Consider the following 13,474-nt stretch of genomic DNA (forward strand, 5'->3'; position numbering starts at 1 on the left):
GAATGCACTACTCAGATCTCCAAATGGTGGGCATTGCTGCCCTCCGATATCCATCAGCCTATTTGCATTAGGACCCCACTTTCCAGAGGCCTATTCCCAGTCAGTGATTCCAAGGCAGGGATTTGAAGCAGGGATTCAAAGGTGTGGGAGATGTTTGAATTCTCTAACATACAACTCTCCAATGGCCATGCCAAGGACTCTCTGATGGCCATGCCAGACTTCCCTTTCAGTTGTAACACTGCTTCTGATGCTTTTACCCAACCTCCCTTCTTCCCCTCCCCTTCATTCAGAGTCAGGACTGCATTACTGTGGCTCTTCCAGCCTTTCCAGGGAGGATAATCCCCCCATTTTCTCTCACTAGCATTCTCCCTGATAATTTGTGTTGCATGTTTAATTCTGTCTTGGTATTTTCTTCTTAGAGGGCTCAGTCTAACTCAGTGTCCTTTAAGTCAAGGTGGAGAGTAAGATCTGTAAGAGAAATGATATAAAAAAATACCAAATGATGGGGGTGCCTAGGTGGCTTATTCATTTGAGCATCTGACTCCTGACTTCAGCTCAGGTCATGATCTCACAGTTTGTGAATTTGAGCCTCCTGAGTTCAAGCCCCATGTTGTGCTCTGGGGGATTCTCCTCTCCCTCCCCCTCCCCCTCCCCCTCCCCCTCCCCCTTCAAAATAAATAAATGAATTTTTAAAAATACTAAATGATGGCAAAGATGTTGGATAAAGATCTAAGGAGAAAATATTCCAAGCATAGCGAAGAGCTAATGAAAAAACTCTGAGAAAACATGCTCAAGAGATGGTTAGGAGGCCACTGTGGCTGGAGCATAGTAGGAGTGGGGGAAGACGATATCAGAGGACAGTAGTTCTAGGGGGGTATATATGAACAGGAGGCTGCAACATCTTCTGGTATCCAGAAGCAAACTCCTCTGTCAGATGCCTGTTGGAGTCAGGTGCCAGGTCTTATTTTATTTAGCTTTAGAATTCTAGAATTTTAGGAATGATAAATCTGAACCAGAAGAAACAGGGACAACTGACAAGTCATGAGAATAATTACAGTTCAGTCTGTGGTCAAGCTTGAGGTTGGAGTTCCTGATGGCAGCTGGAAGAGGTCCCAGGGTATTTTCCATGCATTGGCTTTCCTCTGATTATCCTCATCCCTCTGTTCATTAATTACAAAGCAGAATCTCACCTCTGGGGTTGCACTTCCGGGGCTGTGACCTGAGTGTAGCTATTCCTCTCCATCCACTGTAGCCTGTCTTTTAACCTCCCTTTGATTAATACCAGGAATCGGAGGCTGGCACAATCACAAGACGAAGCTGTAAGTTCAGGACTCCATGTACATCACAAGGTAGAAAAGTAAGTAGAGGATCTGTTTCCTCCTCTACATGTTCTGGACCTTAGCTGGTTGAACATCAAATGCAAGGGCTAGAGGATCAGTTGAGAAATGAAGTGTAATAGGGTGTGTCCCTATAAATCTATATTTGCATATACCCAGGTCTTTATATTTTTGCAGCAGGCAAACCTCCTACACTTCTTACATTCAAGCTTGGTTTCCTCTTCGGTAAAATGAAGCAGTAATAATGCCAGATACACCTGGCTCACAACAAAGTTGTTGGGATATCTGGTACTGCTTAAGCAAGGGATTGCAGTGCAAATACCATCTTCCTTTCCCTAACTCCAAAAGAAAAATTTCTTTCCTCACCCATTTTCTTACATATTTCTACCCCCTTAGGTGAATTTTGTCTTTGTCAGCCCCCTTTTTTGTATTAATCCTGGCATTATTTCCTGGTATGATGACGAATTTGGATCAGAGTGAATTAAAATTTACCCAGGACAGGGGTTAAAAAAATAGAAGGAAAAGGGGTAAGAAAGATAAGACCCAAGCAGGCTAGAGAAAAGAATATTCTCTTTGATCTTCTTTGAGGTCCTCCAGGAAATAAATATTTTAAATTGTATAATTATCTATTATCACTGTACTATATTTCCTTGAATGCAATTTTATGTCAAGATTGTATCATGTAAATTCAAGTTTTATGAGTTACAAATAAAATTATAAAACAGATGGGAAATTATTTTAGGATTATAAGAATGAGAGCCATTGCTATCTTTGGAGCTACTATGTTTGATGGTAAATTTTCAACTTTGTATCAGATAGCAAGTTCCTGTCCAAGCCCTTCCACTTAATCGTTTCAGAGAGGTGCCTACCATGAGGAGTTTCTGTGTGGAAACTTAACCACCAGTTCCTCATGAAAGAGAAAATAATATAAATTTGCTTACTTCCCATATTTGTAATGAGGAGCACAACTTAATACGTGAGCTGCTTTGAAATTATGAATCATTGTGCTGGCATGAGCTGAACATGTAGACACACACATAAAAACTTTGAAATATTCTTATTCTTGACTCATTCCTTAAAGAGTTAAATATGTGGGTTTTTTAAAGTTTATTCATTTATTTCCAGAGCAAAAGAGAGCATGAGCAGGAAAGGGGCAGAGAAAGAGGGAGACAGAGAATCTTAAGCAGGGTCCATGCTGTTAGTACAGAGCCCGATGTGGGACTCAGTCTCACGAACCAAGGGATCATAACCTGAACTGAAATCAAGAATCAGACACTTAAATGACTGAGCCATTAGGCGCTCCTGTTTTGTGTGTTTCAATGCTAGTTTTATTGATTTATTATTTCCTTGTCTTTGTTATATATTCAAAAGTACATATGATGTTGATAATAAATGGTCAGCATTCACACACACACACACACACACACACACACACACACACACACATACACACACACACACACCCCTACACCTACCTGTAGCTACTACTCATGTGTCCAAGGTCTATTATTTGTTAGTTAGGAGAGAAGAAAGAACAAGTCAATTAAGAAAAGAGCTGAAGGGGTGCCTGGTTGGTTTAGTCAGCACTGAGTATGGAACCTGCTTAAGATTCTCTCTTTCCTTCTCTCTCTGCTTCTCCCCTACTTGCACCCTCATGCATGCTTGCTCGCTCTCTCTCTCTCTCTTTCTCTCTCTCTCTGAAAGAAAGAAAGAAGAAAAGAAAGAAAAAAAGAAAAGAGCTGAAGAGATCCATGGGAAGAAAACCTTGGAAAATGGATGTCCCCATGTATCTGAGCCACCCTAAGCACAAAGCATTAAAGCTTTGGATACCAGGTGCTGTAGTTTGAATGTTTGTGTCCCCCACAGAATTCATATGCTGAGATGGTAATGTATGATTAGAGATGCTATCAGGAGATGGGAACTTTGGGAGGTGTTTAAGTCAGGAGAATAGAGCTCTCATGAATGAGATCGATGCTTTTATAAGAGGGACTCCACAGAGCTCCTAGCCCCGTCTGCTGTGTGAGGACACAATGAGAATTCTGCCACCCTGAGGAGGGTGCCATGATCTTGGACTTCCAGCCTCCAGAACTATTAAAAAAAATTGCTGTTGTTTATAAGCCACCCAGTCTGTTGTTTTGTTGTAGCAACCTGGACAGAGTAAGACATCAGGAGCCAAAATTTGATACAGAACTTGGGAAGAAGGCATGTATCATCCTACCCCTGTCCTTCAATATCTCTTCTCCACCCATTGCCGTATAGAACCAGCATTCTGTCAGCAACACAAGGGCTGATAGGTGTGGCAGCACATGGAGACACTGCCATGGCAAGAATATCGCCACTCGTCTGGTAGAAAATAGCAGCAGAAAGCGAGATTTCTCCCCATGCAGGTAGCAGTAGAAACAGCTCAAGAGTCTGAACAAGAACAAGAAGCTACAGTGGGTTGCATATGGGGGTGAGTGTGTCTCCTGGAGACTCTGTGTGCACATGTGAGGCACCTGCTTGAGGACCCGCACTGAGAGCAGGGCTTTAATACTAATACTACTTGGGTGGTGTTTATCATTCCCACAGACTTCAGGGCTACACTGCAGTATCAGGTATAGGAGAGGTAGTGCATGTGAGAGACAGAAAGACACAGGGAAACAGAAAAGGGGAGAGAGACAGAGAACTATGGAGATTTATAGAAGTAAGAAATTAAAAGGATGATGACGATAACAAACACTCAGCATTTACTAAGTGCTAGGCAGTGTCCTAAATATATGTATTATATTGTAATAGAATGTATATCATATAATGTAATATAATATGATACAATGTATATATGATATATAAATTATTAACATACAATACATATAGTGTGTATTGTGTTATCATATATGTGTATCTAGACATAAACATACATAAGTGCACCTCTAGACACACAAATATAATCATTTATTTCTTACAGCATCGTTGAGGTAGGTAAATTAGTATGCACATGACATCCTGCCTCTAGAAAACTGAAGCAAGGAGAGGTCCAGTGCATAAGAGAGCTGGGATATGAATCCCAGAGGTCTGTCTCTTATATTCACACTGGAAACTATTATATTCTGCTGCCTGGTTTCAAATAAGAGGGTTTTTGTTTTGCTTTGCTGTTAGCTGGATCTTAAAAGGTTAGAAATGGAGTGACGAGGGGCTCATTAGGCAGAAGAAATAACCTAAGATGGAGTATGGAGGTGGGCAGCTCGCTGTAGTGTAGTAGAATGGTGTAAGGTAATGGGAACTGGTTATTTATAGGCTCTCCAGGACAAATGGTCTGAGAATTCGGGATCTTGTTTCTCAGCCTGTCATCTAAGGCTCCAGGGATTACGTCATAGGGTAGTAGAAATTCCAATGATGGAAAGTTTCATCAGTCCCCACTTTAATTACAGATGATGAGTTGGAAGCCATGGGGACTCAGAACAGAACTTGTCATCTATGATAGCTGTTGCCCCAAAGTTGTATCTTCTCACAGTGGAATTCCCCACGGCAGTTGCACTGGACAAAGGTGGCATGCCCAGACAGGAAGGGCGTCTTCCAATGGCTGAGATTTCTCAGGAGGTCCTGCCTAGCATCACCTCTCTTCTGCCCGCTGCTCTGAGGATTCCCTGTAATCATTTGTCCTTGATCAGAGGCTGGATCCTCTTCTGTCTCATCTCCTAAGCACAGGGCCCAGGACTCTGAGGCAATATGACAGCATGTGAGTTGCCACAGTTCCAACTGGCTCCTCTCTGTGGACTCCTTGTTCTCACACTTCCTGGGCTGGGAATGTCTCTCCTTTGCAAGGGCAGATGCCATATACCCAGTGTCCTGCCAACTTAGTTAACAAGCACTTATTGATCACTTACTGAATACCAGATGCCAAATAAGTTGTATTGGAAGATGCAAAAGAAGTAACAAACATAGTGCCTGTAGAAGTATAGACACTAATGGGAGTAGAAACCATTCTTGGAACAAAAATAAGGTGGTTATGATTTAACAAGACGCACATGTAAAATGATTTATTATATTTAATTACAATTCTGCACCGTTTCTTAAAGATGGGACCAAAGGAAATTGCGATAACTAATGGTTCCTAAATGCTGTTCTTAGGAGAGTAAACATTCCATCAGAGCCACCAAAACCAAGAGCATAACACGACCTGTAGTAAAACCAGCATAGGCTTGACCAGAGCAAATGCGTGTGTATTGCTCAGCACTGTGGGGAGAGGTGATCCTTCCCACACTGTTTAATGATTCCTGATCCACGTCTTCTATGAGAAAAACCCATACCTTTATTTTACAAGTTCAAGATTAGAAGGGTTTTCGAGAAAAGTCTAAAATGTTGAGTGAAGGGGTGCCTGGGTGGCTCAGTCGGTTGAGCGGACGCTCAGGTCATGATCTCGCGGTTTGTGAGTTCGAGCACGAAGTGTTTGTATAGAATGTATATATGTGTGGAGGGACGCAGTATACAAAATTTTCAAGGCAGCATTGATCAAGGGCAGCTTCTTGGAAGAAGTGTGTTTTGAGTTACTTCTGGTAAGTAGGAAAGGGTGTACAATAACCCAAAGATGTAAGAAAATTCCAGGAAACATTCCAGAAAATCTTGGATTCCCTACAGGCTGATTTGGCTACAGGGCAGGGTTAGCAGATTTAAATATGTAGGCAATAAAAATTACTTATAAAAGATGTGTAATTACAGGTGAAGGAAGACCTTGAATTTTGGATGCTATTCCCCAATTAATCATATTTACAAAACTAGATGGTTATTTAGAAATTAACGCTGATTTCAAACTAATTTAGAATGACAAAGTGAGACTTGTTTAATTAATAGATTTTAAATTGTTCTGATCTCTTCTGAGAGAACAGGAGAGAGACAGAGGTAAAGAACAAGGCTGTATTTAAATCATCACAAATAATTGATATCCTTTAGATTGAAACAGAGAAATTAGACCTCTGTGTTAAAAGAAGGAACCAGTGAGGCAAAATGATGAGGGGGAGAGATGGGGAATGGAGAGAGAAAGGGAGGAGCTTCAGAAAACTGTAATGGAATAAGAGGAAGAGGGTTTAAAAGAGGGTGAAATGAGGCAGTGGTAATGACATGTTTAGAAATAAACTTTGAAAAAGACCCTTGTTTAGCTTGGTGTGAGCTAATCTGAGCTTTCTCATCTAGAGAAGTCCTATGTGGCATTTTGGAGACGTTGTTACGAAGGAGCACTGAAGCTACTTTGTGTTAGTTTTGTATTAGGGGCATATCTCTGCCATATATATTGTTTCTCCTTTCAAATTCACCATTCAGATAATCTGTTCCTCCTGTTCGGAGACTGACTGAGGAGCTGAGAGGTCAGTCACAAGGCGCTGTTAGTGGAAGCCCCAGCTGGAGGGATCTAACACCAAGGAAACAGAGACTCTCCTCTAACCCTCTAAATGGTCAGCCGTCAGCTGTGGGTTGACCACCTTCACTCACCATTTGCTCTGTTGGCTTGAGTAGGAAAGGGATGGGAACCAGGACCAAATACCAAGAAGTTCAGGCATTGGGGACTCAGGTGCGCTAAAACATTAAAAGGAAAGCTAGGATACAAGGAAATTTAATTTTGTCACCTTCTAGTCCTAGGTTCATGCTGTTCTTTGTTTTTCTATATCTTCAATGAAATAAATGCCTTTTGCAGAATGCTCATTAGCAAGACAAGGAGCCTGGACCCTACATTCTATAGTATATCCGGGAATTAATATTGAGACCTAGGTGTCATCTTTCACACCCCTCCCACATCTAATCTGTCCTAGGTCTATCCTACTTTGAAAATATTTGAATCTGTCATTATCTCCATCTTTAATGTCTATGCTGTTATGCACAAAATCATTACCACTTGCCTGGATTGCTGCAAATGTCTCCTAAGGGTTTTTTTTTTTTTTTTCTTTTTCTTTTTTTAAATCTCTGCTATCCGTTCCCATTCCCCAATCCCCCATCTATAATCTCTGATCTTTCTACAGCCAGGAGAATCTTCCAGAAAAGAAATCTGATCATGTCATCCCTCTGCTTTGCTAACCATCCAGCAGCTCTCTATTGTCCTCATACATGAACTCCAGGTACCTTATAATAGGTCTGCATAACCTGGCCCCTGCTCAGTTCTCTGAGAATTTTTAAATAGCTTATCCTCCCCCTTGCGATCTGTACTCAAGAATGTTCAACTTCTCTCATTTCCTTGAATGTACAAGGCATGGTTTCCCTTTGAGGCTTTTGCACAGTCTGTTCCCTCCTCTCTGAACACACTCCTTCTCCCTGTGCCCTTGCCCTACTCCTGTTTATGTGCTTCATTTCTTTCCAAAAGTGCCCCTTGCCCCAGGGCCAGGGTAAGTGTTCCTGTAATGTTTTCTCATTTTGCCCTGTCACTTCTTCCTTCTCTATTTCTTTTGCCTCTGTCTTTTCCACATGCTCATCTCCTTCATGGAGTTCCAAAGTAACAGACTATGTTTGGCCTATTCATCATCATGTGTCAGAATTTAGCACAGCGTCTAGCACAAAGTAAGAAATTAACACTTGTACATGGATATAATACATTTCAACCAGGCATTTCACAAATCCTCTAATATCATGGAGATAAGCAAGGATTTTGTGTCTAGATTAGTAGCTAGTTGAGCTGATAGCCCTTAAGAACTCTCCAGAAAGGGGCGCCTGGGTGGCTCAGTCTGTTAAGCATCCGACTTTGGCTCAGGTCATGATCTCATGGTTGGTGGGTTCGAGCCCCGCGTCGGGCTCTGTGCTGACAGCTTGGAGCCTGGAGCCTGCTTCAGATTCTGTGTCTCCTCTCCCTCCCCCACTCAGTCGTTGTCTCTCTCAAAAATAAATTTAAAAAAACTCTCCAGAAAAAAAAATTTATATATTATATATGTTATATATATTTATATATATCATAAATATATGTAATGTAATACATAATTATAATATAATAACTATATGTAATATATATATATATATATATATATATATATATATATATATATTATCTTTATATATATATTCCCAGTGCCAAAGATCACTGCAAGTGGTGGTAGCTTTAAACATGTCCTGAATGTGGGATATCATGGTCTTACAGTGTTTCTGAGCTATGGTTTGTGGCACACTGAAAATACCATGTTCTCTGCTGAGGAGGCATGGAGTACTCATAGAACGGTATAGAAACAAGTTTCAGCTATTTATTTATCTCATTACCACATGGGTCAACTGGAATAAACAGAACAAAGAGGGACTTTGACTTTGGAGTTGCCCAGACCCCGATTGAAACCCTGTGTTGGATGCATATCTCTTGAAGAACATCAGAGAAGTTATTTAAACTTGTTCAGCCTCAGCTTCCTCCTGGGTAAACAGGAATGGAAATACTTCCCAAAGAACTGTGGAAAATATGTCTGTAGCACCTACCACAGCAGTTGGCACACGGACTTTTTAAAGTAAATAAACATTCTACATGAGGCCGGTGTGAAGTGATGAGCTTAGTTTTTATTCAACACGTTTTTATCAAGTTTGCGTGTTGTGAGAGGCCCTCATCTAGAGGGGAGTACAAAAATACCTATGAAACTCCACCCTTTGGAAGCACAGGCCAAAAAGAATGACAGAAATAGTGACGTGATAGCATGGAGAACTGTGTGAATAGATGCCATCATGTCGAAAGTGCCCTGAAAAACATTGGAAAGTGCAGTAATGGCAGGTGCTGCCAGGGATATGAGGATAGGAAGCCAGCATGCACCGCTGCTTGTACAATCGATGGGTGTAGACATTCTGGAGAACATTCCAGTCACACTTGGTCAAATTAAGTGTTGGACTAGTCTTGCTCCTCAAGTCTTTGCTGGCTGTATATTCAAAAGGGATTTTCCTATGTGTATCTACAGATACATTCATTACAGAGTCAGGGGGAAGGATTGTTAAGAGCCCCACCTTGGAGCATCAGGGCAGGTGAAATGTGGCAGCCGTACATCATGGGATAGTGGAGTCATGAGTCACAGCATCCTGGATGTTCAATAGCCACAGAAGAAACAGAACAAGAAATACAACAGACTTTCATTTATATACATGAAAATATATACTAACCACAGAATGACAGCATACATACAAGAACTCACATAAACAAAAGCGTACTGGCTAAATATATTAGACTAATTGCCTATGATGTGGGGAGGAAATGGGGATACAAGGGAATGAAATAAATAAGCAAGAATAGGTCCTTGTAAGGACATTTCATAAAAATTTTTCATGAACTGAGGAGTATGCATTAGCCGACCCTGTCTACCGTTGGGGCATGGGGGGAAGTGATAAAGAACTTCTTAGGGTAAGGGGGGAAAATACCACAGAACAGCATTCACTCTTTTAACAAATATTTATTTTTGTGCCTAGCATTACTTGCTGAGAATAGACAACAGAAGATTCCAAATACCTGAACCTAATGGTGCTTAGATTTTTTTTTTTAATTTTTTTTTTTAATGTTTATTTATTTTTGAGACAGAGAGAGACACAGCATGAGCAGGGAAGGGGCAGAGAGAGGGAGACACAGAATGTGAAGCAGGCTCCAGGCTCTGAGCTGTCAGCATTAGAGCCCGACGTGGGGCTCGAACTCATGAACTGTGAGATCATGACCTGAGCTGAAGTCGGACGCTTAACCGACTGAGCCACCCAGGCGCCCCTAGATTTTTTTTTTTTTTTTTTAGTGGGCAAGCAGATTGTAAAGTACACAGATTAATACACACTGACACCTCATGTGGCAAAATGCTATGAAGAAAAAGAAACAGAGGTAAGAAGTTAAGTGAATTTGGGGCTCCTGGGTGGCGGTCAGTTAAGTGTCTGACTCTTGATTTCGGTTCAGGTCACGATCTCACGTTTCGTGACTTTGAGCCCCACATCGGGCTCTGTCTGACAGCATGCAGCCTGCTTGGGGTTCCGTCTCCCTATCTTTCTGCCCCTCCCCACTTGCTCTCTGTATGTTTCTCAAAAGAAATAAAAATACACTTAAAAGAAAAAAAAGAAGTTAAGTGAATGTAAGGAAGAACAAGGAACACTCAAAATAAGGCCAAGGAAAGTCTGGAAAGGTGGCATTTGAGGAGAGACGTAAGTAAAGTCAGGGAGAGACCCTCTGAGAATCAAGGTTGTGGAATTAAAGGGTTCTGGTACCAGTTTCACCATGGGGAAGATTGTTCTCTATACGAGCAAGTGATGGTCCAGCACCAGCTGGGGTCCCACAGTTCAACACAATTCTGACACCACTGCCTACCAAGAGATAGTGTCAGACCTCACAGGTTCAGAGGTCAGTCCTACAAGAATGCCCCCCCCCCCCCACCTCCCACTTCAAACACCAGTTGCAAAGCCAGTTATCACCTGTGCTTCTTACTCACTGGCTGTAAATCAGAGGTTCCCATGACCCTCCCTTGGGTTCAGTTAATTTGCTAGAGTGGCTCACAGAGCCCAGAGGAACATTTTACCAGTTTATGATAAAGGGATATAACTCAGGAATAGCCATATGGGGGAGATGCATACCGGAAGGGCACGGAAGCTCTCCACTCCCTCTTCAGGGGGACCACTTTCCCCACGTTGACCAATGTGGAAGCTTTCCAAACCTAGTCTTTCCAATTTTTTGTTAGTTTTGTTTTTAATGGAGGCTTCATTACATAGGCACAATTGATTAAATCACTGGCCTTTGGCAATTGATTCAACCTCCAGCCCCTCTCTCTTCCCCAGGAGTTTGACAGGTTAGACTGAAAGTTGGCTCCAGTGGCAACCAGTCCCCCACACTTAGGTGCTTTCCAAAAGTTGCCTCATTAAGATAAGAAAATACCTTGCTCACTTTCATCATTTAGGATATTTAAGGGTTTTAGGAGTTCTGTGTCAGAGTAGGAGATGAGGACCAAATATATATTTCTTATTATAAATCACAATATCACAGGGAATAAATACCAGACTGCTTAGGCCATGATTGGTGAACAATAAGTGAGCTCATAGTCTTGAAACAAGGAAAAAGTCCAACATGACTGAAGTGAAGGAATGAGAAGAACCATGTGGAAGGGGAAGTCAAACAGAAGGCATGAACCAGACCATGTAGATGTCAGAGGTCAAGGTTAGATATTCTGAATAGGATGAGAAGCCAGTCACAGAATTTGAGCTGGGCAGTACATGATTTGACTTCCTTTTTACAAAAGTTCACTTAGGCTGCTGTTGGGGACCCTTTGTGGAGGGCAGGGTCAAGAGTAGAAGCAGAAATCGGGGCGCCTGGATGGCTCATTTGGTTAAGTGTCCAACTTCAGTTCAGGTCATGATCTCGTGGTTCGTGAGCTCCAGCCACATATCAGGCTCTGTGGTGACAGCTCAGAGTCTAGAGCATGCTTCAGATTCTGGGTCTCCCTCTCTCTCTTCCCCTCACCTGCTCACACTCTCTCTTTCTCTCTCTCAAAAATAAATAAACTTTAAAAAAAGAAAAAAAGAGTAGAAGCAGAGACAGGCAGGAGACTATTACACTCATCAGGCAGGAGATGATGGTAGGTTGGACTGGGTGTGATCAGGGCTTCAATGGAATGTTTGCTTTATTTTTCTTCACACAAGCTCTGGAAAGGACATTTTAGGATAGGGGACATAATTTGAACTGCCTCAGAGATAAGAACTGCCAGGTGATTTAGGGCATATGGAGAATGAGGGAGGGATGAAAATACAGTTGTAAGAAAGGCCAGATTCGGAAGGGCTGAATTGAAAAACTATAGTTTGGACGCTTTCCTGTAGAAAATGGCACCACCAGGGGAACAGACGGATGCAAACGTCAGCTTTTATAAGGTAATTATAGGAGCCTTGAAAGTGATGATTTAGAAGCAGCAGAAGGCGAGAGGTGAGCAAAACTTAGACTGAAATCATAGCAGTTCACGATGATAAGAAAAGGCATGTTCATGTAATTAAGTATCTAAGGTACTTAAATGTTCTGCATAATGGATATGATAATTATACCCACCACATTGGTTTCTTGTAAAGTTAAATGAGTTAGTGCCTGAAAGGTGCTTAGAATAGGATTTGACACGTGGTAATCCCTCAATAAATATTACTTATTATTTATATAAGTAGTAATGATATTATTTCTGTGTACTGTTCTGTGTACTAGTACTCTGTCTATGTGTTTGGTCTGTAGGAACTACACAGAGAATATATAAATGTTGGTCATTTGATTGGGGCAGAGAGTATTGACGGAGCTAGTGTCTCAAATAACTGTAACTCACAGCAAACCTAAAAGCTGTATTGGTGTTACATATATGCTCTGGGAAGGTCTATAGAGCAGAAGTAACTTAGAATAAGTCACGTGGGACATTTGTTTGGTGGGGAGGAGGAGGAGGATTGGAGAAAGAACGATGGACATGAATGCTCAGGCAATGTAAGAGCAAGATGTGGTGTGGTATGAGGTTGAAAACATGGGCTTTGAAATCTACTGGCTGTGATCAAATCCTGGCTGTGCTATGTCCAAGCATTTTGGGGTTTGACAGCTTCCTCCCTTTAAATCTCAGGGTCCTCCTCTTGAAAATCATGTTACGTATCTCATGACAAATCTTGTGCATTTCATCCCTGATAAAAAAAAATAAGGTAATGCAGGTGAAATGCTTCGCTTGTTCTCTTAAGAGAATGACCAATATTGTTGTTATATTGTTTATTATTATGATTCAGCCAACTCATATACAGGGCATTGCCAGGTTCTGCACACTGATTTCTGTCTTCCTTTGAAGCTGACTCTCTCTACCCTGTGTAGAAGGGCAAACCCTGGCTTGACATTGAATTTTGTCAAGCCACTGCCTCAATATCAAAGAAATATCCTTTAAGATTTAATGTTCTTAAGCATAGCTGCCCCTCTTACCTTAAGAATGTGGCAGTTTGATGTGACTTGCAGACTTTCAGAATGGAAGATGCTCTGTAGTAGTGTTAGTATAATATATAGCCCTCGTGTGGCCATGAACGGGTATCAATATCCCAGACTGCTAATGTAGGAGCAGTGTAGATGGGATCCAATCCAGATCTACCTGAAGCAGTGTAGTTTGCTGACAAATATACTATGTTGACTTCCCTCTTTGTTTGAAACTCCTTATGCAAAATTCAAAGCAGAATTACCGCAATGGTAATAATACCCATCTTAACAT

This window comes from Panthera leo, chromosome D4, assembly GCF_018350215.1.
Source record: "Panthera leo isolate Ple1 chromosome D4, P.leo_Ple1_pat1.1, whole genome shotgun sequence".
Classification (NCBI taxonomy): domain Eukaryota; kingdom Metazoa; phylum Chordata; class Mammalia; order Carnivora; family Felidae; genus Panthera; species Panthera leo.